Source organism: Puma concolor, chromosome C2 (genome assembly GCF_028749965.1).
Source record: "Puma concolor isolate L17-30 chromosome C2, mPumCon1.1.hap2, whole genome shotgun sequence".
Lineage (NCBI taxonomy): Eukaryota > Metazoa > Chordata > Mammalia > Carnivora > Felidae > Puma > Puma concolor.
In genome coordinates, this window is record NC_141675.1 from 87,340,908 (window position 1) to 87,354,221 (window position 13,314).

The following is a 13,314-nucleotide window of genomic DNA, read 5'->3' on the forward strand; positions in this document are numbered from 1 at the left end:
TTATTATGCAAGTAAAAACTTTAACATTTTAGGTTAACAGAGACTTTGAAAGCGATCTTAACAATTACCCCCCCCCCCCCAAAACTATGAGACAGACAAAGAAAAACCATTAGTTTAAGTCATCCTTTTGTTAACAAATTGGCACAGAGGTAACCTGAGTTTATTTGACCTTCAGCAAATCTAGGTAGAATAAAAGTTTTAATGTTGATAAACATTGTCTGTCTCAAACCATTAAACTTAAAGTAGCTTAAACACTGAATACGTTTTACTTGGGTCTACGTCAAACAATTTGTTCCCCATGATTAACTTTCACCTGGGACGTTTTGGTGGGGAAATCCGAAGTTCGTGGTCCTTGACCTCTAGGGTGGGAGGAGGAGCTGATGGTACCTGAGGCATTGAGGAGCCAGTGGTGCAGGCCACCCCCAGGTGGTGCAGAAAAGGAGGGGGGGCGGGGAGGGAAGGCAGAAAAGGAGAGGTGTCAGTAGAAGGCAGAGAAAGAGAATTCTGAGTTTTAAATCTTGTCAGCTCAGAGAGAGGAGTAGACTCCAGGTTTGTTTTGTTTTGTTTTGTTTTCCACTAGTGGCATTAGGCAGTCCCAAGTCAGTCAGAAGAAGGCAGGGAATTTCCCTGAAACAAAAGGAGTTCCGGCAGCTGCTTGGGAATATTCCTTAAAGTCCCCGTTCTGAGGTAGAATAACCAGAGACAGTTGGCTCTAATTACCATAGTCCATTGACCAAGGCAATGAATGTTAGACAAGTCCCCACACACAGTCACACTGCGACTCCAACCCACCGCCCAGCACCCAGTTCCTTAGAGTTGCAGCTTCTTTCCAGCAACTCTGGGAAGTGATCAGGCTCCCCTTCTGCATCTTAGGGGCAGGTTTGCCAAAACAAACCCGGGTTCTTACAAGTCTGACGGGCGGCGCTGTCTGAGCTGGTTCCTGGGCCTCACCAGTTCCATTGGAACACATGGGGTCCTCACCCGAGCCTCACTCCCGGCTAGTCTCCTGCGAATCAAGTGGTCTGCTGGCCCATCAGGTGAGCTGCCTCTCCGAGTGCCCTGAGGTTCGTATCCCCAGTGGCAAAGGAGATGGAAATGCACCGGCTCCAAATCCCAGACGAGCCCCCAAACGAGCCCCCAAGTAATGTAGCAGGATTCTCACACAGAGAATCCTGACACCGAGGCTTTTCTTTCCAGGAAGCAACTTTACTCCGGAGGCCATCACCACTCAGTTGGGTTCCTACCTGAAGAACTGAGTCCCCGAACGTCACATGGTATAGTTTTTTATATATTTTCCACTTCTTTGTCTCCCATATATGGTAACATACAAACATGTAGCCTGATTAAGTGGTCTCATGTTATAAGATTGTGAGGGATGTTGTCCCGTGAGCATATAACCAGGTTACCTTGAGGTTTTTTTGTTTGTTTTTTTTTCTTTCCTTAGGGAGGGACCCTACTACAATTTCCCTGGGTATAGAATCCTAGGGTGACATTTTCTTACACTAAGGATTTCAGGGACTTAATACAATCTTTTAGTGGTGAATGTTGCTATAAGAAGTCTGGAGCCAGCCTTATTTCTTTACAATAGCTTTATTGAATTGCATATTTTGGATACAAATACCTTATCAAATATGCAATTTGCAAATATTTTCCCTATTATGTGGGCTTGATGGTATCATTTGCAGCATAAGAGTTTTTAATTTTGAATAAATTTATCCTTTTATTTTATATTGCCCCACATGCTTTTGTAGTCTTATCTAAGAAACCATTGCTCCACTGAAAGATCATAAAGATTTATTCCTATTATTTCTTCTATTTCTTGATTAAAGTTTATCTATTTATTTTGAGAGAGAGAGGGAGCGAGCAAGGAAGGGGCAGTGAGGGAGAGAGAATTCCAAGCAAGCTCTGCACTGTCAGCACAGAGCCCAACGTGGGGCTCAAATTCATGAACCATGAGATCATGACCTGAGCCAAAATCAAAAGCCAGATGCTTAACTGACTGAGCCACCCAGGCACCCCTCCTATTATTTCTTTTAAAGGTTTTTTGTTTTATCTCTCGCATACATCTGTGATCCACTTGGAATTAATATTTGTGTATAGTGTAAAGATGGGGTCCAACTTCATTCTTTTGTGCATGGATATTCAGTTGTTCCAGTGCCATATGTTGAAAAGACTATTCTTTCCCTTATTGAATTGTCTTGGCATCCTTCTCAAAAATCAATTGACCACAAATGTGAAGATTGATTTGTAGCCTCTAAATTTTATCCCATTAATCTTATGCCTGTTTTTATGCCATTACCGCACTTTATCGATTACTGTTCCTTTTTGCATATTGTTCTTGGATCCTGAAACCTTGCTGAACTCATTTATTCTAAAGTTTTTGTATTGGTGTGAATTCCTTAGGATTTTCTAAGGTCATGTCATCTGAGAATGGACATAGTTTTCTAACCCTGGCTAGAACATCTAGTACAATGTTGAATAGAAATGACGAGAATGGACATCTCTGTCTTGTTCCTGATCTTTCACCATTAAGTATGATATTATTTGTGGGTTTTATAAATGGTTTTATCAGGTTGAGGAAGTTCCTTTTTCTTTTCCTAGTTTTTTTAGTGTTTTCATCATGAAGGGATGTTGAATTTTGTCAAAGGCTTTCTCTGCATCTATTGCAATGTGGTTTTGTTACTTTGCTGTATTAATATTTATTCTATGAATTTGAATGATTTTTTTGTTAGACCAACCCATCTTTCCAGGAATTTGATCATTTTGTCTAGGTTATCTAGCTTGTTGGCATACAATTGTTCATGGTATTCCCTTATAATTCTTCTTATTTCTGTAAGGATAATAGTAATGCCCCTTCTTTAATTTCTGATTTTACTAATTTGAATCTTTTTTTTTTCTTGGTCATTTTACACAGAGATTTGTCAATTTTGTCAACCTTTTCAAGGAACAAACCTTTAGTTTTGTTGATTTTCTCTATTCTATTATCTAGTTCATTTATTTTTGTTCTAATCTTTATTATTTCTTTCCTTCTGCTTGCTTAGGATTTAGATGACTTTTCTAGTTTCTTAAGATGGAAGGTTTGGTTATTGATTTGAGTTTTTTTTTAAATATAGACATTGGGTGGGAATGCAAGCTGGTGCATCCACCCTGGAAAACAGTATGGAGGCTCCTCAAAAACTAAAAATAGAACTACCCTACCACCCAGTAATTGCACTACTAGGCATTTATCTATGGGATACAGGTGTGCTGTTTCGAAGGGACACGTGTACCCCCATGTTTATAGCAGCACTATCAACAATAGCTAAAGTATGGAAAGAGCCCAAATGTCCATCGATGGATGAATGGATGAAGAAGATGTGGTATATATATATATATATATATATATATACACAATGGAGTATTACTCGGCAATCAAAAAGAATGAAATCTTGCCATTTGTAACTACATGGATGGAATTAGAGGGTTTTATGCTAAGTGAAATTAGTCAGTCAGAGAAAGACAAATATCATATGACTTCATTCATATGAGGACTTTAAGAGATAAAACAGATGAACATAAGGGAAGGGAAACAAAAATAATATAAAAACAGGGAGGGGGAGGGGCGCCTGGGTGGCTCAGCTGGTTAAGCATCCAAGTCTGGATTCCAGCTCAGGTCATGATTTCCTGGTCCGTGAGATCAAGCCCCACATCAGGCTCTGCACTGACAGTGTGGAGCCTGCTTGGGATCCTCTCTCTCTCTCAGTCTCTCTCTCTTCCCCTCCTCTCCTCTCTCATGCTCCCTGTCTCTCTCAAAATAAATAAATAAAAAAAACTTTAAAAAAAAACCAGGGAGGGGGACAAAACATAAGAGACTCATAAATATGGAGAACAAACAGAGGGTTACTGGAAGGGGTGTGGGAGGGGGGATGGGCTAAATGGGTAAGGGGCATTAAGGAATCTACTCCTGAAATCATTGTTGCACTATATGCTAATTTGGATGTAAATTAAAAAAAAAAAAGTGTTAGAGAGGAAAAAATATATATATAACCATCGGGGCATCTGGCTGGCTGTCAGAAAAGCATGTGACTCTTGGTCTTGGAGTCATGAGTTCGAGCCCCACATTGTGGGTAGAAATTACTAAAAATAAATAAGTAAACTTATACATGTGTATATATATATGTATACGTGTGTGTATATATATGTATGTGCGTGTACACACACACACATGCACATATGGTCATTAGTTATATATTTCCTTTTAAACATGGAATTAGTCATGTCCTGTAAGTTTTGATATATTCTGATTTTGCTTTCATTTATCTCAAAAATATTTTCTTTTTTTAAGTTTTATTTATTATTATTATTATTATTATAATTTATTTATTTATTAGCACATGTAAGTGGGTGAAGGGCAGGGAGGGAGGGAGAGATAGAATCCCAAACAGGCTTCTCACTTTCAGCTCAGAGCCTGACATGGGGCTTGATCTCACGAATCCTGGGATCATGACCTGAGCCAAGATCAAGAGTCGGATGCTTAACTGACTGAGCCACCCAGGCACCCCTCAAAAGTTGTTTTGAACTATGTTTTTCTTCTTTGTACTTGGACATCCCCTCTTAACCACTGGGGGCTAGTGACCTAGTTTTGCATTAGCTAAGCGGCCCTAATATGACACTTCTGTGAGACACTCCTGCCCATGCTGCTCCCTTGGTTGTAGCTACCACAGCTCCATAAACAAATAGTTCCTCACCCCAACCCCCAGGCCAGATCCTGGAATTTTGCCCCTGCCCAGCCCTGAGCTCTTTCAGCATCTGAGACCATCTCCTCAAAGGCCCTCGAGAATCACAGTGAATAAAACAATTCCTCACATCTACCTAGCTTGTTTGGGTGGAAGAGTTACACTATGTGGATGAAGGCCCAAAGGAAGTCCCAGAAAATTAAGGTGAATATCTTTTTTCTTTTTTTAATGTTTATTTATTTTTGAGAGAGAGAGAGACAGTGTGCGAGCAGGGGAGGGGCAGAGAGAGAGGGAGATACAGAATCTGAAGCAGGCTCCAGACTCAGAGCTGTCAGCACAGACCTCGATGTGGGGCTCAAACTCATGAACCTCAAGATCATGACCTGAAGTCAGACACAACAAACTCAGCCATCCAGGCACCCCTAAGGTGAATATCTTGAATGCCTCCCAGGGGCCTGATGGTGTTACAATGCTGAACACCTGAGAATCAGGATGAGCTGAGAAAATAAAATCTTCTTACTTAAAAACATACTATCGGGGTGCCTGGTTGGCACAGTTGGTTAGGCATCTGACTCTTGATTTTTGGCTCAGGTCGTGATCTCGTGGTTGTGAGGTTGGGCTCTGTGCTGGGTGTGGAGTCTGTTTAAAATTCTCTCTCTCTCCCTCTGCCCCTCTCCCCTGCTCACGTGCTTTCTATCTCTAAAAAAACAAAACAAAACAAAAACAAAAAACGAAAGAACACATAATATTAAATGCAACGTGGTACTCTGGATTGGATCCTGAAACAGAAAAAAGACATTAATGGAAAAACTGGTGAAACCAAATAAAGCTTGTAGTTTAACATTATCGTACCAAATTGTTTGGTTTTGACAAATGTGCGACGGTTAGTAAAACGGTATTAGGGGAAGCTGAATGAATGGTAAATAAGATCTCTGTACTATCTGTTCTGCAAACCTAAAGTTATCTTAACGTTAAAAAAAATGACATGTATTGAGGGATTTTTACGTGCTAGGCACTGTGCTAAGCACCTTAAGTGAATTATTTCAAATAATCCTCACAACAATCCACGAAGTCAGCATTACTGACCCCATTTTACAGGTGTAGGAAGAAGATTTAGGCCATTCTACTAACAGTGCATCAGAATACTCCATTGAACAGGAAAAGAGTGAGCATGGGGAGATAGTTTCTTGCAAAGTCCTTTCCCCATGCCCTGCAGAAAGGAGAATTTAGCTGGTTATTAACAAAAGGAAAGAGAAGGTGTAGAAGCTCTTTCCTCTTCCCTATATCCTATGAGATTTAAGATTGGTATTGTTATGCCCAGAATTCATGATCCCCAAAGACCACTAGGGAGCCGAGTCCGATGCAAAAGCAAAGAGCCTTTATTCGAGCTAGCTCGAGCTCAATCCCCTACCTGCACCGACACAGCGGTGAGATACCAGGGAAAGAGGGCGAGTTTCAAAAGGACAAAGGTTTTATTGGGGCCTGGGGGCAGTTGGTGAGGTAATGGCTATGGCCTCAGCCGATTGGCTGGGGGAAGGGTCCTGGGGAAGGGTCGAGTCCTGTTAGGCAGGTGAGGGGGGGTTACTCAAGGGGAGGAGGTGTGGTCAAGGTGAAGGACACAGAACAAGATGGAGTCGGCTGGCGTAGGCCCGCCCTTTCAGTATGTAGGCAAAAGTGGATAGGTCCTATATTGGGCATCCCAAGTATGAACTTGAAAGGTAGACTTAACTGGGACATAACTATGGCAGAACTAAAACTCTCTAAAGAATCCAGTCATTAGAATATTCTGTTTTTGGGAAAGCTCTCATTGCCTTGTGGAACTTTTTTTTGTTTTGTTTTTTTTTTTAATTTTTTTTTCCAACGTTTATTTATTTTTGGGACAGAGAGAGACAGAGCATGAACGGGGGAGGGGCAGAGAGAGAGGGAGACACAGAATCGGAAACAGGCTCCAGGCTCTGAGCCATCAGCCCAGAGCCCGACGCGGGGCTCGAACTCACGGACCGCGAGATCGTGACCTGGCTGAAGTCGGACGCTTAACCGACTGCGCCACCCAGGCGCCCCGCCTTGTGGAACTTTTAATTGGGTTGCATTCCATGCCTCCAATAACTATCTATCAACATCTAAGGATCCTGAGATATGATTATGTAGATTCAGTCACACTGTACTGGAATTGCATTCAGAGGAAATGACACCTGACTGGACTTCTGGGACTAAGACTGGAGGCACAATCTGCCATAGGCAACATTACATAGTGCAGTAAATCTCTGACATCCTGATATCATCATAAATTCCCAAACAGCACTAAATAGCATAATGTCCCTCAAAAAATAAAAAAAGCACTAAAGTAGAACTGAAAATTTAAGTGGCCCCTTTTAGCCATATAAGTTAGTGCTTCCATGCCAGTTAGAAAATGTGGATAAAGAGTGACCGACTAAAATCATTGACCAGCCAAATGCCCCTCTTTCCTGTGCCTTCTAGTCATTTTACTTTAGTGAAATGATGAGCAACCATAGATGACTGCTAATTAGCACTTAAATTCACAAATATTAAACTGTATATGTCAAGAACCTTATCTGTATCACAACATCTGTAATTTAAAATGTTTTAGCAAGGACAGTGTGTGTTGTTCTAATAGGACATTCACACACAAGGTGGGGTCAGTTCCTAGTCGGAAAGGTCATACTCTATGGACAGCTACTACAAACACGTTTTTTTGTTGCTGTTGTTTTTGTTTTTTTAAATTTACATACACGTTAGTTAGCATATAGTGCAATTATGATTTCAGGAGTAGATTCCAGTGATTCATCCCCTGTATATAACACCCAGTGCTCATCCCAACAAGGTGTCTTCCTTAATGCCCGTTACCCATTTAGCCCATCCCCCCACCCACAACCCTTCCAGCAACCCTCAGTTTCTCTGTATTTAAGAGTCTCTTATGTTTTGTCCCCCTCCCTGTTTTTATATTATTTTTTATTCTCTTCCCTTATGTTCATTTGTATCTTAAATTCCACATGAGTGAAGTCATATGATATATGGTTAGTCTTTCTCTAATTTCACTTAGCATAATACCCTCTAGTTCCCCCTATTCTTTTTTTTTTAATGTTTATTTATTTTGAGAGAGAGAGAGAGTGAGCAAGGGAGGGGCAGAGAGAGAGGGAGAGAGAGAATCCCAAGCAGGGTCCACACTGTCAGTGCAGAGCCCCACACAGGGCTCAAACTCACCAACTGTGAGATCATGACCTGAGCTGAAACCAAGGGTCCAACACAACCAACTGAGTCACCCAGGTGCCCCCTACAAGCACTTCTGTATCCATATCTCAATCATCACCTAAAGCTCTGCTAACAAGTCAAATGGAGATGAGAGATGGGTGTTTCTCTGTGAAATTCATTGCTTGGTAGTTAGCAATGGGCTCTTATCAGTGAAATTAAGGGTGATCAAGCTATTTGGATTGGCTAAAGTAATTTAAGAGGAACTGCAGCCTTGCATGAACAGGGTTTAAGAATCTAATGAGGACTGGGGCATCTGAGTGGCTTAGTCGGTTGAGTGTCCAACTTCGGCTTAGGTCATGATCTCACAGCTTTTGAGTTTGAGCCCCACGTCAGGCTCTGTGCTGACAGCTCGGAGCCTGGAGCCTGCTTCGGATTGTGTGTCTCCTTCTCTGTCTGCCCCTCCCCCACTTGTGCTCTGTCTCTATCAAAAATAAAAAAAAAATTAAAAAAGAAAAAGAATCTAATGAGGACTACAACCTGAGTCTTTAAAGGGTGGCCCTTAGGGCGCCTGGGTGGCTCAGTTGGTTAAGTGTCCTTCAGCTCAGGTCATGATCTCCCCATTTGTGGGTTCACATCAGGCTCTGTGCTGACAGCTCAGAGCCTGGAGCCTGCTTCAAATTGGGTCTCTCTCTCTCTGTCCCTCCCTCACTTGCACCCTGTGTCTGTCTCTCTCAAAAATGAATAAACATAAAAAATAAAGGGTGGCCCTCAAAGCTCTACCTCTAAATGAACACTGTTTAGGAGGATGTCTGGTTCCATGATGGCATCTTTAAGGGTAACAGAGTCCTGCTCTCTGGAATGTTTCCTTCTCTGCCTGAAGTGAAACCTTTCATGCAAGGTGTGGACAGAGCACTTAACAGGACAGACAGCAAGGATTACAATGAACTGTAGAACAGGCTAAATGAATGCTTTTGCTAATAAATGTTTGCTTAATTAGCTTCTAGATGCATGGCACAGCTTGGTTTGAGACTTGCTTACAATTTGGCCACCAGACTGGTGGTGAGGTTAGTTACCCCTTACCACTTCAAATTTTTTGGGTGGCTAGCTTTATCCAAAGAACCTAAGAGTAGTACACAAACAAATTGGCTTAGGTCAATTTGCAACAATATGCAAGCCATGCTTTTCTTTATCCCTTTCTAGTTCATCTCTCTCCAAAAGTTGAGTCTACTTAATCATAGAAGATCTTCATTATGGAAGTCCATGGTACTCTGCAATCCTGAACAGGGTCAGTTTTTAAAATCTGCCTTTTGTTCTATCCTTCGCAATCTAGTAATCCACCCTAATCCAATGCTGACTAAAGTATTGCAACAGGCCCTTAGCACATTTAGGAGTTATATTACCACAGATCTTTTGAACTAGAAATATTAAAAGTTTGCACTAAATCATCCTGAAAGGAGGGCAGGGAGGAGTGATATACATCCTTTCATCCCGACTTGACTCCTCTTTCACTCTCCCTCTCAGCAATAGCATGGCAGTACCTGAATAGCATGGCAGTCTGAATTAGGAGAGACTGAAATTTACAACCTCTCAAAGTAGTCCCATTTTAAAAACTGTTGACACCAAGCCAAGATCCTACCTAAGCAAATTTAAGAAGCAAGCAAAATTGGTCAATCCCCTGTCATATTTTTCAAAAATATTGTCCTGTGTTCATCCTCTGACTTACACCCAGTACTGTCAAGATCCTCATCTTGATGACCTTTCATACTCCACAATTCTTTTCATCCATCCTCTGAGAGATTAACGAAGGTTCAACTAGAATTTAGATTAATGGATTAGTGAAATTTACACCAAAAGGATCTAAATCCTTCAGGGGATATTTGCAACAAAGAGAAGCTCATAATCTAAACAAATATCTTCTTCATTAAATGTACTGGGACATAATTTCAACACTCCCACACTGGAGGAAAATATCTGCAATTGTTTTTCATTAATCATTCCTTCAACTCTCCTTATTTAGCCAAAGGTCATCTCAGGGCCTTAGTGAAAAGAGGCTTCCAGAATTTAATCAAGTTTCTTGACTGGAAGGATGGTTAGCAGTCAACAAAATGTAGCTCTGCAGAAACCAGTTTCCCCCAAGAACAGGAACACAAAATGGGTGGGTACATTCCTTAGGCTGGAAGCATACACAAACCAAAACTACTATACAAAAGGGCTAGATTAGTACACAAGGCACGTGATGGCTTCTAAGAAGTGTCACCTTATACCAAAATTCAGGGGAATATGCATTTCTGACTTTGAACCAATGTTTCATCAATCTGGGTTAAACTGGATCAAATTGTTTCACACTTTTTTTTCTTTTCAATGTGCACATTGAAACTATCCTATCCATAAAGCAGTTCCCAACCCAAATTTAAAATCTATCAATAAAATCTTTGTTTTGTCTTTATAAAAATTTTTTGGTATTACTTATTTCTAGATACTTCATACATTTGGTCTATTATAAATGGTAGATTTTAAAGATAATTTCAAGAGCTTCTTGCATATTATATATTCACTGGCAAAAATAGACTCCTACTGACTAGAAGTTTACCAAATCCATAGCTACATTATATTCTAGACCTTAGCCCAAAATAAATGTCTGGTCATAGCATTTAAAAGCTAGGAATAAAAGTCCTCTATCCTACAACGAGGAAGTCTGAAAAAAGTAGAATTTTAGGAATTCTCAAAAAATCCCAGCAGGCACACTAGCTACCGGTTGAAGAGGTTTTTTTTTTTTTTTTTTTTTTTTATATTGTGAGAATTGCCTGGACATTCAGTGGTTACTGGTGATATTTAGTTTCAACGACATGTTGAGAGCATTTGTAATATGAGAATGAAGAGAAAAACAGTAAGTTTAGTTTCCTCTTTCTAGAAGTTTAGCTGAGAGAAATCAAAAGAAATTTGTTTTAAAAGGAGGATACGCAAGTATGCTTGAGGGTTACAGGTTGCAGGTAGAGGAGAGCCAAGATAAGTCAGAGGGACTGAGGACCTGGCAGGTGGTGAAATATGGAAACAGGTCCTTAGTGAGGTTAGCTGCAGAGATGGAAGAACATCCTGCACTGAGACCAAAAGTAAGTCAAAGATAGAAACCAAGAACATTCCAGCAGTAAGGTGGAAGAAAGTGTTGAGGTGGTGGGATAAAGGGGTTGAGAATCATGAGCTAGGTTGGAGAAAAAGAAAAAAAAAAAGGATCTAGGACTAAAATGAATGATCGAACATCAAGGAGAGCCCAGCTGAGAACTGAGAAAAGTTAATGTGTAAATGAGTATTTAGTGCAGTGCCAGACAGCACAATCCTAGGGTTGCTACACAAATAGTATTAATCTGCAAATATGTACCAGACATCTGTAAAAAGTCTATGTGAAAGAATTAAAAGCAAAAAAGAACCCAGCAAAAACACACAATCCAGAGATAGTACAGCATGAATGTTTGTAATACCCCAATTCAAATGTTGGAAGTCCTAACACCCACTGTATTGGTATTTTGGAGATGGAGACCTTGGGAGGGAATTATAGTCAGATAAGGTCATGAGAATGGGGCCTCATGAGGAGATTAGTGTTCTTCTAAAAAGACACTCCAGAAAGATTTCTCCCTCCCCACGTGCATATACAAAGAAGGGGTCCTGTGAAAACACAGCAAGACGGTGGCAGCCTAGAAGCCAAGGCCTCAGAATGAAACCTACCTTGTCCAACATCTCAGTCTCGCACTTCTGAGCCTCCAGAACTGTGAGAAATAAATTTCTGTTGTTTAAATCATTCAGGCTATCATATTTTATGATAGCCTGAACTAAAAACTCACACTACTTTAGGAAAGATATTAAATTTATGAAACAAGAGCAGAAGGCTATGAAAACAAAGATCAGAAAGAATGAGCTTTTGGAAATTAAAAATCTGATAGTTGGGGTGCTTGGGTGGCTCAGTCGGTTAAGCATCTGACTTTGGCTCAGGTCATGATCTTACGGTTTCGTGAGTTTAAGCCGAGTTAGGCTTTGTGTTGACAGCCCAGAGCCTGGAGGTGTTTTGGATTCTGTGTCTCCCTCTCTCTCTGCCCCTCCCCCACTTGCATTGTGTCTCGTTCTCTCTCAAAAATAAACATTAAAAAAAAGTTAGGGGCGCCTGGGTGGCTCAGTCAGTTGGGAGGCGGCCAACTTCAGCTCAGGTCACCATCTCAAGGTCTGTGAATTTGAGCCCCACATTGGGTTCACTGCTGTCATCGCAGATCCTCTGCTTCGGATCCTCTCTGTCCCCCTTTCTCTGCCCGTCCCCCACTCATACTCTCAAAAATAAATAAAACAGTAAAAAAGTAATAACTTATGAAAAAAAGAAGCAAAAGGTAAGAAAAAGATAAATAATGCAGGAATTCTAGAAACCACAGGGGGAAAAGTAGCAATTTTTAAATAAATAATACAAGAATTTCCCAGAACTGAAGGAAAGGAGTCTGTTATCAAGATGGCTTGGCATATGCACAAAGCCAATGAAAATATATACACCCTCACCAAGGCACTTAATGGTAAAATTTTAGAACAAGAAGCAGAAAAATGATTACATATAAACATCAGAAATGTCAGGTTATAAGACAATGAAGTAGTGACTTCAAAATTCTCAAGGAAGAGGATTTCTAACCTAAAATTCTGTATATCAATTAAATGTGAAACATTTTCAGACATGCAAGTTCAAGTTCCAGGAAAGAAAAAGGAACTGTCATTACCTGAGATGCCTAATTGCACAGAAAACAGTCTTCAGGGGGCTTTTGCAATTTTGTGGCGAGTTTGGGATAACTTAGTTAATAGGAACACAAGAAACTTTCAAAGGACACAGTAAGACAAGAAAATGAACAACAGGAAAAGCAAAGAGTTGTACAATAAATGGTATGTGATAATAAATTACTTAAGTGAACAACATTCCCACATAGTCCTAAGGTAAAAACTGACTGCTACTCCAATAAACAAAAATTGCTACCTCTTGGGGTGCCTGAGTGGTTCAGTTGGTCAAGTATGACTCTTGATTTCAACTCAGGTCATGATTTCAAGGGTTGAGAGACAGAGCCCTGAGTCGGGCTCTGTGCTGACAGTGGGGAGCCTGCTTGGGATTTTGTCTCTCCCTTCTTTCTTTGTCCCTTCCCTGCTCATGCTTTCTCTCTCTCTCAGAAATAAATAAACTTAAGAGAAAATTGCTACCTCTCTTAAATGGGAGACTAGATGCAGTGAAATGGGACAGTAAGTTGGTATGACAGTACCCAAATTCTCAACTGCGTTAATAAGTTGCTAAAGTAAAATATAGAAATGTCAAGAAATACTTGCAGAAGTATATAATTTAAAAATGTGAAGATTAATGCCTGCTACAAACAGCTCA